We start from the raw sequence: 22516 nt of genomic DNA on the forward strand, positions 1-22516 counted from the left end.
GACAGGGAGTACAGTAGGGGGCTGAGGGACACAGCCGTGTGTGGACAGGGAGTACAGTAGGGGGCTGAGGGACACAGCCGTGTGTGGACAGGGAGTACAGTAGGGGGCTGAGGGACACAGCCGTGTGTGGACAGGGAGTACAGTAGGGGGCTGAGGGACACAGCCGTGTGTGTACAGGGAGTACAGTAGGGGGCTGAGGGACACAGCCGTGTGTGTACAGGGAGTACAGTAGGGGGCTGAGGACACAGCCGTGTGTGTACAGGGAGTACAGTAGGGGGCTGAGGGACACAGCCGTGTGTGGAGAGGGAGGACAGTATGGGGCTGAGGACACAGCCGTGTGTGGAAAGGGGTACAGTAGGGGGCTGAGGGACACAGCCGTGTGTGGACAGGGAGTACAGTAGGGGGCTGAGGACACAGCCGTGTGTGTACAGGGAGCACAGTAGGGGGCTGAGGGACACAGCCGTGTGTGTACAGGGAGTACAGTAGGGGGCTGAGGACGCATCCTTGGGGTATCCAGTGTTGAGTCTGATTGTGCTCGAGGTGCAGATAATCCTCTTCACAGATTGTGGTCTGTGGGTCTGAAACCGGGGGATCAAGTTGTGGAGGGTGGAGCCGTTACTAAGGTCACGGAATTTTGAGATCAGTCTGGAGGGGATAACGATGTTGAAGGTTGGAGCTCTAGTCAGTGAGCAGGATTCTGGTGTAATTGTCCTTGCTGTCTCAATGTCCCAGGGATGACTGCAGGGATCGGGGTATGGCAGCCGTTCTGGACCTGTTACATCAGTAGGCAAATTACAAGGGATCAGGTCAGGCTGAGAGACTGGAAGTGATGTAAGAGGGAGAAGCTGAAGTTGTAAATGAATACCTCTACCAGTTGGTACTCATAGGCTCTGAGTACACTACCGGGAACATCGTCCAGGTCTGTCGCTTCCCTTGCCTTGACTCTCAGGAAGACTGATAATGTTTGCAGCGGTGACAGCGGGCACAGATATATCCGAGGCTGTCGGGGCAGGTTTCAGCCTGGCAGTCACACAGTCATTCATCATAGACATTCCTTCCCCCACCTCCCTCTATCGTCATCAACACATAGTTTGTCCAGACAGAATGCCATCAATAGACTGGGATTGTGCACAATAATGAAGTAAACTCACCACAAAACGGGGCAGGGTGTGCTTCTACTGAGTGTCAGTGGAGTAGGGAGTGAAGACTTTGCAGGTGTAATTCCACTCAAGCCATTGCTTCAACCTGAATGGAGTCAAGCACCTTGAGTGTTGTGTCTTGTAGATGGTGGACAGTCCTTAGGGAGCCAGGAAATGTATTATATATGGACAAATTGGACAAAGGAGCTGAGGGCAGTTTTGCTAAGTTTGAAGATGATGCAGTGATGGTTTGCTGGGAAGATGATATTGAGGAAGTGGGGAGGCTGCAGAAAGACTTGGACAGTTTTGGACTGTGGGAAAACATGTGGCTGATGGAACACAATATGGAATCGTGTGAGATTATGCACTTTGATAGGCGGAATAGAGGCAGACACTATGTTCTAATAGGATCCATTAAATCTGAAGCACAAAAGGATTTTGAAGCACTCGTCCTCCCTTATGGTTAATGTGCAGGTTCAGTTGGCAGTTACGAAAGCAAATGCAATGTTCACGTTCATTTCAGGAGAACAAGAATACAAGAGAGGAGACGTACTGTTGAGAATGTAATGGGCAATGGTCAGACTGCATTTGGCATATTGTGAACTGCTGAGGGATGACGGCTTGTCCTATGAGCGGCAGTGAGTGGACTCGATGGAATTTAGAAGAATGGCGGGGGGGGGGGCATCTGATTGAAAGTGATCAATTACTGCAAAGATTGATACAGACAGTGTGTCGAACATATTTCCACTAGAAAGAGAGACAATGCTAAAACAGCACAGTGCAGAATTGTAAGACTCTGATCTGCTCTTGTAATTATAAGTTGATTTGACTTCATGTTCTGGTCAATTGTAACCCCTGTGAAATAGACGGTGGGAGGATTCCGTGTAGCCAGTAGTCCATTAATCTGTTGAATGTAAACTACTATCTGTGAATCTTACCTGGCGGGACTACATTGTCTCTATTATGATTGTCATTTATAATCTGGTCATTTTGAAGGATTGAGCCAGTATTGTTACACCAGTATTGTTGATTTTAACTAAAAAGGTGCAATTTATCACAGCACTCAGCAACAATATGTCATCGAATATGGAACACCTTTCCAATAACAGAAAAAGTCGAAAATATTCACTATTAGAAACACTGTTTTCCTGTTCGTGTTCAAATCAGATAATCTGTCCCATCGAGAGCTCAACTTGGAACTATTAATTTAAAAAAATATTTTTTGGATGTGGGCAACACTGGACGGGCCCAGCATTTCTTGCCCATCCCGAGTTGCCCTTGAGAAGGTGGTGGTGAGCTACCTTCTCGAACTGGTGCAATCTACGTGCTGTGCGTTGACTCACTAGTGATTAAGGAGGGAATTCTAGTGTTTTGAACCAGCAACAGGGAAGGAACTGCGATATATTTCCAAATCAGGATGTTGACTGGTTTGGAGTCGAATTTGTAGTTGGTGGTGTTCCCAAAAGTCTACTGCCCTTGTCAGTCTCCATGGAAGTGTTCGTGAAATTGGAAGGAGCTCTCTGAGGATTTTTGTGGAATTTCTGCATTGTGTCTAGTAGATAGTACGCACTGCTGTTCCTGAGCGACCGTGGTGAAGGGAGTGAATGCTTGTGGATGTGGTGCAAATCAAATGGGCTGTTTTGTCCTGGATGGTGTCAAGCTTCTTTAGTGTTGTTGGGGCTGCACTCAGTCAGGCAAGTGAGGATTATTACATCTCATTCCTGACTTGTGCCTTGTAAATGTTGGACAGGCTTTGGGAAGTCAGAAGGTGAGTTAATCGCGCAGTATTCCTAGCCTCTGATCTGCTCTTATCTGTGGTGAGTCCAGTTGAGTTTATAGTCAATAATACGCCCCAGGATATTGATAGTGGGGAAACTTAATTATGATAATGCTGCTGAATAACAAGTGGTTATGTTGTTTCTTATTCGTGATGGTCATTGTCTGGATTTGTGTGGCACGAATGTTACTTGCAACTTGTCAGCCCAAGCCTGGATAATCCCCACTCCCGACCTTATGATGGAAGGAAGGTCATTGTTGAAGCTGCTGAAGATGTTTGGACCTCGAACATTATCCTAAGGGACTACTGCAGAGATGTTCTGGAGCTGGGATGACTGATCTCCAACAACAATGACCATCTTCCTATCTGTCAGGTATGACTCCAATAATGCAGTGTTGGCCTGCGATACCATTTTTGCTTGGGGTCTTTGATGTCACATTTGGCAGAATGCAGCCTTGATATCAAGGGCTGGAATTCAGTTCCTTTTTCTGTGTTTGAACCAAGGCTGTGATGAGGTCAGGAGCTGAGTGACCCTGGTGGAACACAAAATGGGCGTCCCTGAGCAGGTGCTGCTTGATAACACTGTTGATTACACCTTCCATCACTTTACTGATGATGGAGAGTAGACTGATGAGGCGGTATTGGGTCGGGTGGAATTTGTCCTGCGTTTTATGTACAAAACATACTTGAACAGTTTTCCCCATTGTCTGTAACCGTACTGGAACAGCTTGTCTAGGTAAGCGGGAAGTTCTGGAGTACAAGTCTTCAGGACTATTGTCAGCATGTTATCAGGGTTATAGCCTTTGCAGTATCCAGTACCTTGAACCGTAACTTGATATCAGTGAATCGAATTTGCTGAAGACTGCTATCTGTAATGATGGGGACCACGGGAGGAGGCCGAAATGGATCATCCACTCAAAACTTCTGACTGAAGATTACTGCGAAAGCTTCAGCCTTAACTTTTGAACTGATGTTCTGGGATCTTCCATCATTGAGGATGGGGATAGTTGTGGAGACTCCTACTCCAGTGAGTTGTTTGATCATCCACCACCATCCATGATCAGGTTAGGAGGACTGCAGTGCTTAAATTTGATGCATTCATTGTGGGATAGCTCAGTTCTGTCTGTCCCTTGCTGTTTAAGTTATTTGGCACGCAAGTATTTCTGTTTGGAAGCTTCAGCAGATTAACATTTTATTTTTGTATATTCCTGGTTTTGCTCGTGGCATGCCCTCCTGCACTCTCCATTGAACCAGAGTTGATCCTCTGCCTTGATGGTAATGGTTGAGTGGGGGGATATGATGGGTCGTGACATTGCAGTTTGTGCTGGAGTACAGTGCTGCTGCTATTAATGATCCACAGTGCCTTATGGATGCTAGTCTTGAGTTGCTAGATCTCTTCGAAATCAGTGCCATTTAGCATGGTGATAGTGCCAAACAACACAACCGAATTTATTCTGAACGTGACCACGAGACTTTTACCGATACTGTCATGGGCAGATACGTCTGCAGTTGGTAGATTGGTAAGGATGAGGTCATGTATGATTATTTTCCCCTCCTGTTCTTTCCCTCACCACCTGCTGCAGACCCAATCTAGTAGCTATGTCCTTTAGGACCTGACCAGCGTTATCAATAGTACTGCTGCCAATCCATTCTTGGTGGTCGACTTTGAAATCTCCCAGCCAAAATACACTTTGTGCCCTTGCCTCAGTCAGTGCTTTCTCCAAGTGTTGTTTAACAGAGGAACACTGATTCAAATGAGGAATGACGTTACGTGGCAATCAGTCAGAGAATTCTTTGTCCATGTTTAATCTGAAGCCATGGGACTTCATTAGGTCTGGAGTCAATTCTGGAGACTCCCAGAGCAACTACCGACCGACTCTATCTCACTGAGCTGCCCCCTCTGCTGGATCGGTCCTGCCTTTGGGGCAGGACATATCCAGGGATGGTGATGGTGGTGCCTGGGTTATTTTTGTAAGGTATGATTCCATGTTAATGACGATGTCAGGCTGTTGCTTGAATAGCCTGGAAGGCAGTTGTCCCAGTTTTGGCACTACCCCTTAGATGATAGTAAGGAAAACTTTGTAGGTTCTACAGTGATGTTTCTAATGTTGACTTTTCCAGTGCACAGTTTGATGCCAGGTGGTCCAGCCGGTTCACATTTCTTTGAAACTTTGTAACCATTGGTACAAGTGAATGACTCACAGGACCATTTCATGGAGCGATTGGGAGTCAATGACGTTGCTTTGGGTCTGGATTTGCATGTTAGCCAGACCAGGTGAGGTTAGAAGATTCCTTCATTGAAGGATATTAATGATCCAGATGGACTTTTCTAAAAATCGGCAACGATTTTATTCTCATAGGTAGATTCATAATTCCAGGGATATTTTAAAATTATTGAATGGAATTTCCACCATCTGCAGTGGCGGGATTCGAACCTGGCTCCAAAGGACAGGAGCTAATTTTCTGGATTGATAATCTATTGGTAACACCATGAGGCCTATTTGGAACCACATGTTGTCCTCAACTGCTCTTTCTTGTGTTGCCCTGTTTTTCATTCATTGATTATGTTATTCTGGAATTTCATCCATCATTAAATCCTGATTGAAATACACAGTCATGAACGTCGTCTCCACTGCTTGAATTTCATTCAATCTGTTTGGTTTGAACAGACATTTCAAGGCAGCTGCACATCAGAAAAGAACAGGAAGTAAGAATGGCTGACTGTGCACTGTACCTGTCACCGGACCAGCATGTCTGGGTATGTCAGTTAGTCTGATCTTCGAGAAGGATAAAAGATTGGCAGGACGTCAAGGGTCGAAGGGTCTGTACTGTGCTGTACTGTTCTGTGTTTTACGTTTCACCCAGCCTGTGGATTCTTATCAATTGTTGAATGTGTGAGGGAGTGATATGTGTAATTCAGGAAGCTGGGGAGGGGCGTTAGCCCAAAACTTCCAGTTATGTTGTTCATTGTTCCATTCACCTGAATGCCAGTCTGTGTGATGTCCTACACCAGGCAGGCTCCGCCAAGTTCAGTTATTAACGAGATTATTGACTTTTCATTTGCTGCTCTTTTCTTCAGATACAATCTGTTGGGTGACCCATGTATTAATCAGATGTTTGCTAAGTTGAGTGAGTTAGGCAAAAATAAGACATCAACTATGATTATTCAACTGAACTATAATCTCTGAAAAGAATTAGGTTGATTCTATATTTATGGATAATAAAATAAACTCCTGTCAAGATGTCCTAGCATAGAAATACAGAGTGTACATGTTATTTTATTTCGAACAAACAACATGGATGTAACTCTTCTGGCGATCAGAATTACACACACAATGTCAGGATTCAAAACAATGCATTGTCACTCCAACATTTTGAAGGCGGTTGACTTCTGAATGATTACATGTTCAGCAAACGATTGAATAATCAAATAGAATTTGCATTCTTATAGAATTATACATAATCAATCAGTTTAATTTCTCACTGAAATGTACAAGTTTCATCTATTTGCCAGCGAATAAGAAATGGCTATTATTCAACATGCACTGTGAATATTCAATAAATTAAATGATTTGTGTTATCAAATTTTATTGAACAATAATTTGAAAACGTTTAATTTTTAGAAAAAATGTTATTTAATTTGAAATGCAGACAGTGAACAAAAACAATAAACATATTATCGTGTGAGTGAAAAGTCAGATCTTTTCATTGACTTGTGCCAAAGTAATGACAGATTTGTTTTCGTAATTGGAATTCAACATTTAAAATATTCATGTTCTGAGCAATAATTAGACTATATAATGAAGATGGTCTTGCAATACTTGCATTTTAAATGCTTATGCTGCACTAAATAATCAGATATGTGCGAGCATTTACAATGGGATATAATCGTATACTGACTTTTATTCACATCAGACACATGATAAAGTGTGTGCATCAGCTCCAGGAATGTCTCCAAAGCCCCTCCCATTTGCCAGCCTTATCTCTGCAGCCTGTTAAATGCATATTTCCAAATACATATCCAGATCTCTTTTTGATCTTCATCCACAACTCTCCCAGGCAGTATTCCTGTTTTACTCTACAACTTTATTTCATACTTTTGAGCACCACAATAAGTTCACATATTTGTCTATTCTCCTCCAGAAAGAACAAGCCTTACAAGAACTGTAACAAGCACTACATTGGAAAAACAAGCAGAAAACTAGCCACCTGGATACATGAACAACAGCTATCCAGAAAAAAAGACATGACCCACTATCACTAGTATCTTTACCTACAGAGGAGGAAGTACACCATTTTGACTGGGTCCATCTAGGACAAATCAGAGACACGAACGAGAATTCCTAGAAGCAGAGCATTTCAACCGGAACTCTATCAACAAACACATCGATTTTGATTCCATCGAACACTCTCTGAGAAAAAGAACCGGACATAAAATCACCAATACTGGAAATTATATCACTGACTCAAGGAAACCGAAACACATAAATAGCAAGTGGGACATAACAGCAGCACTTCACCAGAGGCTCAATGATAATGTTCCCTAGTCCAGTGGTGAACCATCTGAAAATGTATTCTGCAGCTCAGCGAGCAAACTGACATCCAGAAGAAGCGCAATTTCTCTCATCCTCCCTTTAATTAAATCCTTCATTTCAGTTATCATTCCCATTATTTTAAGGTTATTTGTATTCCTCTGCAAAGTAATTTGGTGTCTGTCTGTCTTCTGAACGTGTGTAAGTTTTTATTTGGGGGGGCGGTGCGAGAGAGAGAGAGAGAGAGCGAGAGAGACAGACGGAGAGAGAGGCAGAGACAGAGAGAGAAAACCATCCTCTACAATCTCTGGATTACTCCCCATGCCATGTGGAAAAGAGGGATGGATGAGGAAGGCAGAATAGCTTAACTCGTTGTTAGCAAGCTCGTTCAAGGGTAGGGATTTCAGATTGTTGGATCATTGCGATCTCTTCCAAGACAGGCGAGGAACTGTACAAAGAATACAGGTTGTATCTTAACTGGACGAGCACCAACATCCTTGTCGGGAGGTGTGCTAGTGCAAGTCAGATGGATTTGAATAAACCAGGAGAGTGAGAACTAAAGCAGCAGATCAGGAACTGAGCAGAAGGTCGAGGTGAATAGGACATTAGGCACAGGCAGTCTAATGACCATGCCGAGAGAAGGAATCAAATCAATCCAAAATGTGAGTTGGGAGTTGGAATAAATTATAGAGATTAGGCGCAAGTTTTTCAGGGATTAATAAATAAGGATGGAGAGTGTGGACGATGAGAGGGAGTGAGGGGTGTTGAGCAGAGAGACAGTGCACAAGAAAATGATAAAGTGGAAAGAGTTTAGGGTGGGGAATTCTGTGAGAAACAACTGGCAGAAAAAAACACAGGAAAACTTTCTGTTTGTGAAAGTGAATACCTGGGAAATAATTTATTATGCTTCAGCGAAACAACATCCTTATTGCTAGAGGTGTGTATTATAATGGAGGAAAAGCTGTGTTGAAATTATGGTTGTAACTATAATAATGGTGACAAACAGCTAGAATAGTGTCAGTGCTGTTGTTGGCCAATGCTTGCACAGACCATGTGAATTACCCTGGATGTTCCCAGAGATGGCTGGGCTGACTTTGGTTGAGTAAGTGCTGAAGCTGCATGAGATGCTGCTGCTTTGTAATACAGAAACTTACTGAGTACCATCAATGAAACAAAGCAGCAAATGCCATTGCTTATTGTTTCAGAATATACCAGAGTGTTCATCGCTGCCACTGCAAAGAATCATGCAATGAAAAACAGGCTCATCACGCCTGTGCCAGCAAGTGCACATCCAAAGGCTTTTTAAACGTTTGTGAGGTGACCTGCCTCAACCACCTTCCTAGACAATGCATTCCAGATTCAGGCTACCCTCTCGGTTCAAAACACGTTCCACAAATTCTCTCTCAAACCCCTCCCTTTCTCTTTAAAAGTGTGTCCTTTATTTTTTTGATCCTTTGACTCAGGGAAACAGCTGTTGTCTGTTCATCCTCTCCATACCCCTTATGCGCTTGTACACCTGTACCAGATTTCCTCCTCAACCTTTCCTGCTGCAAAGAAAAAATAAGCAAATTTAGCGCTCTCCTTTCATACTCACTTTTGAGTACTTACTTGTTTTGTTACCTCTGACTTGCGTCTTCCCAATTTATCGGTGTTAAATTTCATCAGGCCATTGATCTGGCTATCTGAATAATTTGTTTCTATCCTTCTGCAGCCTAACACTTCCCTCCTGACTGTGATCCACCCCGCCCATCTTTGTGTCATCCACAACATTGATTACCATTTCACTGCTCCCCACCTCCACATTCTCACAACCGTCATTTCTGAATATCACAAACAAGCCGTGAGTTCCTTCCTGTTCTCCAGATGTTATTTAGAGGATTATTTGACAATTCCAGTTTCTTGCTTTCCCTATTTTGGTGAATTTATGACTGATGTAATTAACACATTTTATAAGGGAGCCACAAATAACATTTTCGACACAGAGTTGAATTCACTTTTTACACTCCGCCCCTCTGCATGTTTTATTTATAAACCTTGTAAATAAATTAGGATAAACTGGGTTTGGCATCTTGCGCTGGAACATTAGCATTTTGTGTGGCACTGTTCTTTATAACATTCCCTGCAATAGCCAGAGCTGACGAAATGTTTCATCTGCAGGATGGACGTGGACCCATGCATTGTTTGTTTAATTCAACGGGTGTGATGGGGATAAATATTCAATTAAATTCTATATTATGGGCAAACTGCAGAAGGTCAAGCCATATTCTCATATCCACCTTGAATTGGAAGCAAATACATACTGGAAAATAATCTAAAATATTGAACCACCACAGTAGGGGAGAAAAAAAAACATGTCGTCTGCACTTGATGGAGATTTAGAAATATATAGTACATGTTCAACCTGAACAAGGACCAAGCGATAGAAGAGAGAGTACAAGAAATCCTTTCTTAATTTTGAATGAATTCCAGATCCCGATTTTCTTGAATAGTGATGGTTTCTCATCCAATCTCACCATACAGTCTTTTCTGCAAATAAACCAACATTTTCCGTATTACCATCAGTTCTGAGGAAGGAGCACTAGGCCTGAAACGTTAACTCTGATTTCTCTGCACAGATGCTCCCAGACCGACTGAGCAGTTGCAGCAACTTCTGTTTTGTTTCAACATTTTCATCGCAAGTTCTCACAATACAATACGTCATCAATATTTAGAGCCCTGTCAAACGGAGGAACTTTGTAATTTCTCGTTTAATGTCCATAACAAATTACTCAAGATTCAACTGAGATAACAACTTTGTTGTTATCATTCAGATCAGGCACTTTGACACAGTTCAGAAAGAAGAAAGAAATCAAAAGAGCTGGAGCGAAACTCAGTAGATCTGGCAACATCTGAGCAGAGATGCAAAAAATTAACCTTTGATTCGAATAGGACTTTTCAGAACAGTGTCACATCATATGACATATGTCAATTCTGTTGCTCTCTGCAGATACTTCCTCATCTTTTTGTTTCTCCAGCAATTTCTGTTTATATTGCATGTTTCCATTATCTCTATATTTCATGTTTCTTGACAGGTCTACACATTGAACTTGGTAATATTTGGACAATGTGGTCATTTCTCGTTCTCTTACAGTTCATATTCCTGTGACACCTGATTTACAACCGAAATCTGCTTCTTCTTTAAGATAGAAAGTAAAAACAATTCTGAACATCCTATAAATCTCAGGAGATCTATTTTTTTAAAATATATTTTAGAGGCAGCTGAACTTCATGAAATAATAGGGATAGATTATTGATGATGGAACACTCTGTGTCCTTCATTGAACAAGCTTGTCTCCCCACTCTACAAATGCTTTCAATGCATAACATAGAATTATTACAACAAAGGTGGTGAAAGCTTCGCCCATTGTCTCTTCCAGTTTGGAATTAGTATCTGTTTTTAATTGTAAGCATCCTGCAAGGTATGAACAATATGATCAACCTCAAACAAAAACAGACGTTGGAGAGAAAGCTCAGCAGGTCTGGCAGTAGCTATGAAGAGAAATCAATGTTAATGCTTCAGGTGCGGTGACCCTACTCAATCTGTATTCCCAATGATTAAATGGTGTGTATATAAAATATCAAATATCCTTGTTGTGAACTATATTTAATTCTATCTGACGTTAAGAGTGTTGATGACATGTGGAATATCATTGTACTCCCCATGCAGTCTCCACAGCCACTGCCCCCATTCCACCCTATCTCCCAGCCAAACGTGACTCATTAATTCAAAAGTCTTAATGAATAAGTTCACTTTTGGTTTGGGACTGAGAAGAAAAAGCGTAAAAAATACTGCTTTATAGCAAATAAAACAGCATTAAAATGTTTGTCCATTTGTATAAATTAATTACTCAAGCATATTATGAATGGAAGATCCAACGATTCTTTATTAGAACAGGGAGAGGAACATTCAGAGAAAATCACACTTCCTGTCTATGTGCAGAGCAACTGTGTATTGGCTGGCGTTTCTTCCCATGGAGGAGAGATCAGCACAGTAACAACGTCCTGATTGTGTTTTTTATTTGTGGAGGGGCGGAGGTTCGGGGTAAGATGTTGACAGCATTGCAAACGTACAACAGAGCAGAGTCATCTAGCCTGAGAAAAGAAAACATCCATCATTCTCCCTCACAACTGACTTCACTAGAGCAATTAGTGATGGGAGATGTGACCAATAGCCAGCGATGTCAGCATCCAGTCCAGTCCAGTTATATTGTGAACTGAATGTGCTGTATTGAAAGCTAGAACAGTTTGCTCATTGACTGTGATTGATGTCAGTCTCCGTGCATTGTAACTGTGTCACTGGAGGGTTTCCCTCTCCTATTGGTGAGGGGCTTCACTCAGTGCGCTATCCCAGTGTAGGAGCAGATGTATCAGCTCCAACAATAACAAAGATCAGCAGCTGCACAGACGTGGAGAGGATAGATCTGAATCTGAGAATAATGGACTGGATAATTAAACCAATGGAGAGGAGGCTTTCCTTGGAATTTTCAAAATTTTTCTCTGTTGAGAATTTCTACCATATCGGATATTAGAGGTACTGATTATTATTTTGGCCGGGGTGGAGGGTGTGTTACTAACCTATTCTCGCTATTGTTGGTGTTTTCTACCTCTGTCCATTCATTAATCCCATAAACAATTTTGAACTTCATTGCTATTGCTGTTATCTATATTTGTCAAAGAAAGAAACTATTATCTTCAATTCAAATTGCAGTCTCCATTCATCTGAAATGCAGACCACTCCCTTACAAACATCTGAGAACAAAACTGTGGACAATCTCAAGATCCCTTTTGGCCCTGAATTGATTTATGTCTCGTGTTCTCTCTGTCACGAACCCTGTCCACGACCAGCTCATAATATCCCCAGTCTCCATCTCTGCGTCAGTGCTGTGTCTGAACAAACCATTGTCTGCACGTTGGTAAAATTCAGACTTTCTGTTTCAATCTCTCTTCTGGCCACTTTTCCAGTTACAAGTATTTTAATCATAAAATTGTTCTTGTCTCGGACGTTACTTCATGATTAGGACAATGTATCAGAGTAGGAATATCGCTGGATGTAATTCAGGAGCAAAGCTTATTAAACGAAATACATTGTTTCAAGTGATTTGTTTCAAGTCCTACCACAGCTGATGGCAGAACTTCAATAAAAATGATAAGAGTTCGAATAAAGTGCATTTCACGAAAAAAACATAAAACCCAGATTTTGTCTGAAAATCTTGCTGTTTCACTGATGACTTTAAAGAAGTCTAATGTTACTACCCGGTCTGTGACTTCAGACCCATATCAATGTGCTTGATTTTATATTGGCTTGCGGATGGCCTCACAATCAGGACAATTAGTGATGATTAACAAATGCTGCCCTGGCAGAGATGCCGACTTCCAATGGAATAACAAATTTGAAGCTTAAACCAAATAAAAGAAGATGCTGGAGGTCGGAAATTGCATAAGAAATGCAAAGCAAAGAACAGAAAGTGCTGGGAGCTTTCCTGACCTGAAACCAGTTGGATAATAGTGTGAATAATGCTGGTGACAGGGAAGTCTGCTGTGAAAGGGCGGAGGAGTGAGCTAAATCGATAGAGAAAGAGAGAGATAGAAGAAAAAGAGCAAACAACAGGAATGATGATCAGCTGGGATGGAAATAAAATTTGTATTCCACCTCATCTATTTTTGACTTTTCCCATCTTCCTGAATATCTTGCCCATGCCGGTACATGTCTACCCCGCTTTTCAAATATTCGCTTTATGCCACTACCCTTTCCGAAAAACCTCCATTACGTCCTGTTTTCGCGAACCAAAAGAAATCCGAAGAGGATTTTCACTTTTACCAAGAAAGATGATTTATTTTCCCACATAAATTAATGCTATTTCACTTTACGCCATATCAGCTGATGAAAGGTTTTGTAGGAACACTCTACTTTCAGATACTCAGGGAAACTATGTATATCTAAGATCATGTTTAAAGTGATTTGATCCCAACTTGTGTCTTCCCTGAGTGTCGTCATCTTCTTATATTTATTAATGAGATATAGGTATCGATGGCTGGGCCAGCATTAATTCACTTATTTGATTGCACTTGGGAAGACCTTGAGCCTCAATGGCACTTAGACAGAGTGAGGCACACAAGGTGACAGTTGCACAGGAGGTGCGCAAAGCAAGATCGACTTTCGCAAGATTAATATTATTTGAAAAGTTCGAGATTTCATTTCGCCAGTATAATTAGGGTGGGGAAGAAGGTGTTCCTGAGCATACTGCTCCATGTTTTCAAGCCTCTGTATCTCCTCCCTTTTGGAAGAGGTTGCAGGAGACCACTACCGGTTTTGGAACGATATTTGATGTTGCCAGTCTTTCGCTGACAATGAGAAGTATAAATGGATGGAAGGTTGTCTTCCATGATAGTCTGGGCTGTGCACACAACCGTCTGTAGTTTCTTATGGTCCTGGGAAGAGCTGTTACCATCACACTATTATGCACATGAACAGAATGCTTTCAGTTGCCAGTATGCAGAGCACTGGGAGAAGGCAGTTCCAAAATATTTAGATGTAACAATTGGTTGTTAAATGGAGGTCCAAGTTCTGATTGCTGTTTTCACAACAATTGAACTTTAACCAATAAACTTAAATTATGGTTAAGATACCAAAACACAAATGAGTTTATTTTATTGCCAACATCCAATCAAAGAGCCATCACATGCTTCAAAAGAATAGAGACGCCATCACCATCACAACGAGGGGGAAATAGACAGACACGTATAAGGAGAGAGAGAACACAGCGAGGGAAACAGAATGACAGTCAGTAAAACAGAGAAAGGGAACAAAACAAGAAACAAACAGTCATATAGACATGGAAAAGGGGAGATAGTAAGTTCAGGGAAAGAAACAGAAGACAGAGAAAAGGAAAAGACTGGGAAACAGATAGTGTGAGAGAAATAGTGAGAGACAAAGCACACAGGGAGCTGAGGATAGGGTCACAGTGAGCTGAGGATGGGAATGGGAGGTGCTGGGGTTGAGGACCAGAGAGAGCTCGGAGTGAGCTGGGGGGAGGAAGATGAGCATTTACTTTGACCTGTACCAAGGTGTACAGGCAGATCATAGTAAGCAAGACTGTGCAGAAAGATGTCTATAAAACATGTCTGAGAGGCATATTGGTTACGCTGCACAGTGTATGCGCGAGGCGAGATCAACATGAACAAGATCAGGATTATCTGAGATTAGAGAATACATTCATCAGTCTAATAACAGTCAAGAAGAAACTTTTAATGAGCCAGCTGCTCAGTGTTTTCAAGCTTCCATATCTTTTAGCCTGATGGAAGAGGTTATGGGAGACCATTACTGGGGTGTGAGTGATCTTTGATAATTTTAGAACAAAACATTCCAGCACAGAAACAGGCCATTCGGTGGTCCGAGCCTACGCCGATCCAAATCTTCTATCTAAACCTGTCGCCTATTTTCTAAGGATCTGTATCCATTTGCTCTCTTCCCATTCATGTATCTTTCCAGAAACATCTCAAATGGAACCACTGGTCATAGTTCCCCATTTTGCGAAACTCCCTTCCGCTACTATTCTCTGCCTCCTGTTGCCCAGCAAATTCTTTATCCACGTAGCTCGCGCACCATGTGACTACACTTTCTCCATAACCCGACGTTGGGGAAACATACCAAACGCCTTCCTGAAGTCCATGTACTTGACACCTACAGTCTCTCCCTCATCAGAGCTAAAAATGTGTTGCTGGAAAAGCGCAGCAGGTCAGGCAGCATCCAAGGAACAGGAGAATCGAGGTTTTGGGCATTAGCCCTTCTTCAGGAAGGGCTTCTTCAGGGCTGATGCCCGAAACGTCGATTCTCCTGCTCCTTGGATGCTGCCTGACCTGCTGCGCTTTTCCAGCAGCACATTTTCAGCTCTGATCTCCAGCATCTGCAGTCCTTACTTTCTCTCACTCATCAATCAACTTTGTTATTTCCTCAAAGAATTCTCTTGAGTTGGTAAGACATGACCTTCCCTACACAAAACCTTGTTGCCTATCACTGATAAGACTATTTCCATCCAAATGAGAGTAGATCCTATCCCTCAGTATCTTCTCTAGCAGGTTCACTACCGCTGACATCAGTCTCACTGGTCTATAATTGACTGGATTATCCCTACTACCTTTCTTAAACAAGGGGATTAACAATTGTCCAGTCTTCCGGGACATCAGTCGTGTTCAAGGATATCTGTTAATGCCCCAGCTAATTCCTCTCTCCCTTCTCTCAGTAATCTGGGGTAGATGTTGGCAGCCTTTCTGCGGCAACGAGCCATGTAAATGGAATCGATGGTTGGGATGTTAGAGTCCATGTTGGTCAGAGCTGAGCACCCAATCTTCTGTCGTTTCTAACAATCCGGAGTAGAGCAGTTGCTGGACTAGCCTGTTATCCACCGGGACAATACGCTCTCAATGGTGCATCTGTCGAAGTAGTGCATGCTGATTTTCCTATATCACCTGAGGAAGGAGAGGCATTGTTGAACCTTCCCGACCGTCGGACCTATGTGAGAATTTCAGGACAGGTTGTCAGTTATCATCACTCCGAGGGACTTGATGCTCTGCACTCCCTCAAACGGTTGATGTAGATGGGGTGTGTTCCCCTCCTGTCTTCATAAAGTCAGTGATCAGTCCTTTACGTTTGCCGGATTAGAGAGAGAGGTCATTATCAACAGGTCATGCCACCAAGCTCTCTATCGCCTTTCTAGATTCTGACGAATTGTTGTATAATATCCATACTGCTATAGTGATAGAACATAGAACATAGAACATAGAACAATACAGCACAGAACAGGCCCTTCGGCCCACGATGTTGTGCCGAACTTCTATCCTAGATTAAGCACCCATCCATGTACCTATCCAAATGCCGCTTAAAGGTCGCCAATGAATCTGACTCTACCACTCCCACGGGCAGCGCATTCCATGCCCCCACCACTCTCTGGGTGAAGAACCCACCCCTGACATCTCCCCTATACCTTCCACCCTTCACCTTAAATTTATGTCCCCTTGTAACACTCTGTTGTACCCGGGGAAAAAGTTTCTGACTGTCTACTCTATCTATTCCTCTGATCATCTTATAAACCTCTATCAAGTCACCCCTCATCCTTCGCCGTTCCAACGAGAAAAGGCCGAGAACTCTCAACCTATCCTCGTATGACCTACTCTCCATTCCAGGCAACATCCTGGTAAATCTTCTCTGCACCCTCTCCAAAGCTTCCACATCTTTCCTAAAGTGAGGCGACCAGAACTGCACACAGTACTCCAAATGTGGCCTAACCAAAGTCCTGTACAGCTGCAACATCACCTCACGACTCTTGAATTCAATCCCTCTGCTAATGAACGATAATACTCCATAGGCCTTCTTACAAACTCTATCCACCTGAGTGGCAACCTTCAAAGATCTATGTACATAGACCCCAAGATCCCTCTGTTCCTCCACCTGACCAAGAACCCTACCATTAACCCTGTATTCCGCATTCTTATTTGTTCTTCCAAAATGGACAACTTCACACTTGGCAGGGTTGAACTCCATCTGCCACTCCTCAGCCCAGCTCTGCATCATATCTAAGTCCCTCTGCAGCCGACAACAGCCCTCCTCACTGTCCACAACTCCACCTATCTTTGTATCATCTGCAAATTTACTGACCCACCCTTCGACTCCCTCATCTAAGTCATTAATAAAAATTACAAACAGCAGAGGACCCAGAACTGATCCCTGCGGAACTCCACTTGTAACTGGACTCCATGCTGAATATTTACCATCTACCACCACTCTCTGACTTCGACCGGTTAGCCAGTTTTCTATCCAATTGGCCAAATTTCCCTCTATCCCATGCCTCCTGACTTTCCGCATAAGCCTACCATGGGGAACCTTATCAAATGCCTTACTAAAATCCATGTACACTACATCCACTGCTCTACCCTCATCCACATGCTTGGTCACCTCCTCGAAGAATTCAATAAGACTTGTAAGGCAAGACCTACCCTTCACAAATCCGTGCTGGCTGTCCCTAATCAAGCAGTGCCGTTCCAGATACTCGTAAATCCTATCCCTCAGTACCCTTTCCATTACTTTGCCTACCACAGAAGTAAGACTAACTGGCCTGTAATTCCCGGGGTTATCCCTATTCCCTTTTTTGAACAGGGGCACAACATTCGCTACTCTCCAGTCCCCTGGTACCACCCCCGTTGCCAGTGAAGACGAGAAGATCATTGCCAACGGTACTGCAATTTCCTCTCTTGCTTCCCACATAATCCTAGGATATATCCCGTCAGGCCCGGGGGACTTGTCTATCCTCAAGTTGTTTAAAATGTCCAACACATCTTCCTTCCTAACAGATATCTCTTCTAGCTTATCAGTCCGTTTCACACTCTCCTCTTCAACAATACAGTCCCTCTCGTTCGTAAATACTGAAGAGAAGTACTTGTTCAAGACCTCTCCTATCTCTTCCGACTCAATACACAGTCTCCCACCACTGTCCTTGATCGGACCTACCCTCGTTCTCGTCATTCTCAGGTTTCTCACATACGCATAGAATGCCTTGGGGTTATCCTTGATCCTATCCGCCAGGGATTTTTCATGCCCTCTCTTAGCTCTCCTAATCCCTTTCTTCAGGTCCCTTCTGGCTATCCTGTATCCCTCCACTGCTCTGTCTGAACCTTGTTTCCTCAACCTTATGTAAGCCTCCTTCTTCCTCTTTACTAGACATTCAACCTCCCTCGTCAACCAAGGCTCCCTCACACGACCATTTCTTTCCTGCCTGATCGGTACATACATATCAAGGACACGTCGTATCTGCTCCTTGAAAAAGTCCCACATTTCCACCACATCCTTCCCTGACAGCCTATGCTCCCAACGTATGCTCCTCAAATCCTGTCTTACAGCATCGTAATTTCCCTTCCCCCAATTGTAAAAACTTCCTTGTTGTGTGCACCTATCCCTCTCCATAACCAAGGTGAAAGTGACAGAATTGTGGTCGCCATCACCAAAATGTTCACCCACTAACAAGCCCACCACTTGTCCCGGTTCGTTACCGAGTACCAAATCCAATATGGCCTCCCCTCTGGTTGGACAATCTACATACTGCGTTAGAAAAGCTTCCTGGACACACTGCACAAACACCGCCCCATCCAATCTACTTGATCTAAAGAGCTTCCAATCAATATTTGGGAAGTTGAAGTCGCCCATGACTACGACCCTGTGGCTTCTGCACCTTTCCAAAATCTGTTTCCCAATCTGTTTCTCCACATCTTTGCTGCTATTGGGGGGCCTATAATAAACACCCAACAAGGTGACTGCACCTTTCCTATTTCTGACTTCAGCCCATACTACCTCCAGAGGCAGATCTCCCTCAAACTTCCTTTCTGCAGCCGTTATACCATTTCTAATTAGCAATGCCACCCCCCCTCCTTTTTTACCACCCTCCCTAATCTTACTGAAACATCTGTAACCAGGAACCTCCAACAGCCATTCCTGTCCCTCATCTATCCATGTTTCCGTGATGGCTACAACATCGTAGTCCCAGGTACCGATCCACGCCTTAAGTTCACCCACCTTATTTCTGATACTCCTTGCATTGAAGTATACGCACTTGAGCCCATCTCTGTGTCCGCAAGTAGTCCCTGTCAGTGCTACCTTCTCCACAGCCTCCCTACAGTCTTGGACATCCTGACACACAGCTAGCTTACTTGCTGGACTACAAGTCCGGATCCCATCCCCCTGCCAAATTAGTTTAAACCCCCCCGAAGAGTGCTAGCAAACCTACCCCCCAGGATATTGGTGCCCTTCTGGTTCAGGTGCAACCCGTCCTGTTTATACAGGTCCCACCTTCCCCAGAATGCAGTCCAATTGTCCAAATATCTGATGTCAGCATCGAACTTGTGGCTGGCGTTGTTTGGAATTTGGAAACTCAGCCGTGGGTGTACACGAAGTACGTAGGGGGCTGAGGACATAGCCGTGGTTGTACAGGGAGGACATTAGGGGGCTGCAGAAACAACCGTGCATGTACAGGGAGTACAGAGGTTGGCTGAGGGCACAGCCGTGGGTGCACAGGGAACACACTAAGGGGCTGAGGGCACAGACGTGGGTGTAGCTGGATTACCGTAAGGGGCTGAGGGCACAGACGTGGGTGTTCATGGAGGACAGTGGGGGGGGGGGGGGTTAAGGACACAGCCGTGGGTGTACAAGGCGAACAATAAGGTGCTGAGGGCACAGCCATGGGTGTACAGGGAGGGCAGTAGTGGGCTGAGGGTACAGCCGTGGGTGTACAGGGAGTATTGTCGGGTGTTGAGAACACATCCTTAAGCACCTTTAGTGTTCATTGTTATTGTGGAGGAGGTGATTTTACCTATCTTCACGATTGTGGGTCAAAATCCTTAGGAGGCAGTTGCAGAGGATCGAACCGAGACCAAGGTCGTGGAATTTTGGGATTAGTCTGTAAGGGATCATGATTTTGAAGGTGGAGCTTTAGTCAATGAGCAGGAGTCTGGTGTAGGTGTCCTTGTTGTCCACATGTTCCAGGGATGCGTGCAGGCTCGGGAATGGCATCTGTTGTGAACCCATTACATCAGTCGGCACATTATAGGGCAGCAGGTCAGGCTGGGAGTTTGGAGTTGGTGTAGGCCATTACCAGCCTCTCAAAGCACTTCATCGTCTGTAAGGGCACGTTCCATGTGCTTTCTCACTCACGATGTTGATGATGGTTTTCTTGAATCAGGTTGGGACTTTGGCTTCTTGAGGGAGAGGCTGAAGTTGTATGTGAATACCTCTGCTGTTTGGTACAAACAGGATCTGAGTGCTCAGCCAGGAACACTCTCCAGGCCCATCAGTTTCTTTGATTTGACTCACTGAAAGACTGACCTTGCCTGCAGCGCTGACAATAGACACATGTACATGTGGGGCTTTCGCGGCCGGTGTCAGCCCTCAGTGACAGTCACGCAGTAATTTATGATCGACATTCCCTCTCCACACCTCTCTCTGTCGTCTTCAACACACAATGACATTGGTTGTCGTGAGCACCACACAGTCAGCATTGCCATTAATAGACTGGGGTCATGCGCCATCAAGTTCTGCATCACCATAATGGGGCAAATTCATAATAAAATGGTGCGCAGGGTGTCAGTGCCAGTGGTGCAAGGAGTGAAGACTTTGCAGGTGTAATTCCAGTCAAGCCAGTGCTTAAACCTAAATGGAGTCAAGCATCTTGAGCGGTGTGCCTTTTCAATGGTGGACAGTCCCTAGGTCGTCAGAAAGTGCCGTTTACATGAATCTGACCTGACGGAAGTTTTGCGAGCTTTGCAGATGATACAATGATGGCTGGATGGGCAGGTGATATTGAGGAAGTGGGGAGGCTGCAGAAAGACTTGGACAGTTTAGGACACCATATGGGAACACCATATGGGAACATGTGAGATTATGCACTTCAGTAGGCAGAATACAGGCAGACACTATGTTCTAAAAGGCTTCATGAAATCTGAAGCACAAAAGGAGTTGAGTCCTCGCCCTCTCTTACGGTTAATGCGCAGGTTGAATTGGCAGTTAGGAAATCAAATGCAATGTTAACATTCATTTAAAGAGAATGAGAGTGATGAGAATGTAATGGACTATGGTCAGACGTCATTTGGATTTTTGTGAGCTGTTCTGGGGAAGGATCTACGGGTGTTGGACATGATTTATCCTGGGAATGATGGCTTGTCATATAAGCGGCAGTTCAGGACTCTGTGTGTGTACTCAATGGAATTTAGAAGAATGTGGGCGGGGGGGGGGCGGCGGCGCATCTGATTGAAGCTGACCGACTACTGCAAAGATTGGTACAGTTAGAGTATAGAAGACATTTCTATTCGTCTTAGAGACTACGACAAAATGGCACAGTTTCAGAGTGAAGAGATAGGCTGAATAGCCTAAATCTATTGCTATATCTCATGCCCTTATGGTCATACAGTCTATTATTCAGTGCAGAGTTGAAAGTCTCAGACCTGCTCTTGTAACCCTTGTATATATACGTTGATTTGACTTCACCTTCTGGTCAATGGTAACCCCTGTAATATGGATGGTGGGAGAATTCAGTGCCAGTCAGTAGTGCAGTAATATGTTGAATATAATCTGCTATCTGTGAGTCTCTATGATGATTGTCATTTTCAGTTTGGTATTTTTGAAGTATCAATCCTGTTACGCTAATGTTGTTGAATTTAACAAAACAGGTGGAATTTATCACAACGCTCAGCAACAATACGTCATGGAACACTGAACACCTTTCTAATAACAGAATGGTCTAAAATGTTCATCATCAGAAACACTGCTTTCCTATTCATGCTCAACTCAGACTACTTGTCCCATCAAGGTGCTCACCTTGGAAATTTTAAATTTTTTTCGGATATGAGAATCGCTGGATGGGCCCACCATTTCTTGTCTGTCCTTAGTTGTCCCCTTGAGAAGATGGTGCTGAGCTGCCTTCTTTAACCGCTGCAGTCAACCTGCTGTGCATTGACCCACAATGCTATGAGGGTGGGAGTTACAGGGTTTTGACCCAGCAACAGTGAAAGAATTGTGATATATTTTCAACTCAGGATGTTGACTGGTTTGGAGGGGAGTTTGTATGTGGTGGTGTTTGCAAAAGCCTGCTGCTCTTGTCATTCTAGATGGAAGTGCTCGTAGGATTGGAAGGTACTGTATGAGGATCTTTGAAGAATTTCTGCAGTGCATCTTGAAGATAGTACACACTGCTGCTACTAAGCGTTGGTCGTGGAGGCAGTGAATGCTTGTGGGCTGCAAATGGGCTGCTTTGTCCTGGATGGTGTCAAGCTTCTTTCGTGTCGTTGTGGCTGCACTCGTTCAGGCAAGTGGGAGAATTCCATCTCACTCCTGACTTGTGCCTTGTAGATGGTGAAAATGCTTTGGAAAGACAGGAGGTGAGTTACTCACGCAGTATTCCAAGCCTCTGATCGGCTCCTATATTTTTGTGGCGATTCCAGTTGAAGTTCTGGTCAAAGGTCACCCCAAGTGTATTGATAGAGGGTGTGGAGTG

The sequence above is a fragment of the Chiloscyllium punctatum genome, chromosome 21, assembly GCF_047496795.1.
Source record: "Chiloscyllium punctatum isolate Juve2018m chromosome 21, sChiPun1.3, whole genome shotgun sequence".
In the NCBI taxonomy this organism is placed as follows: domain Eukaryota; kingdom Metazoa; phylum Chordata; class Chondrichthyes; order Orectolobiformes; family Hemiscylliidae; genus Chiloscyllium; species Chiloscyllium punctatum.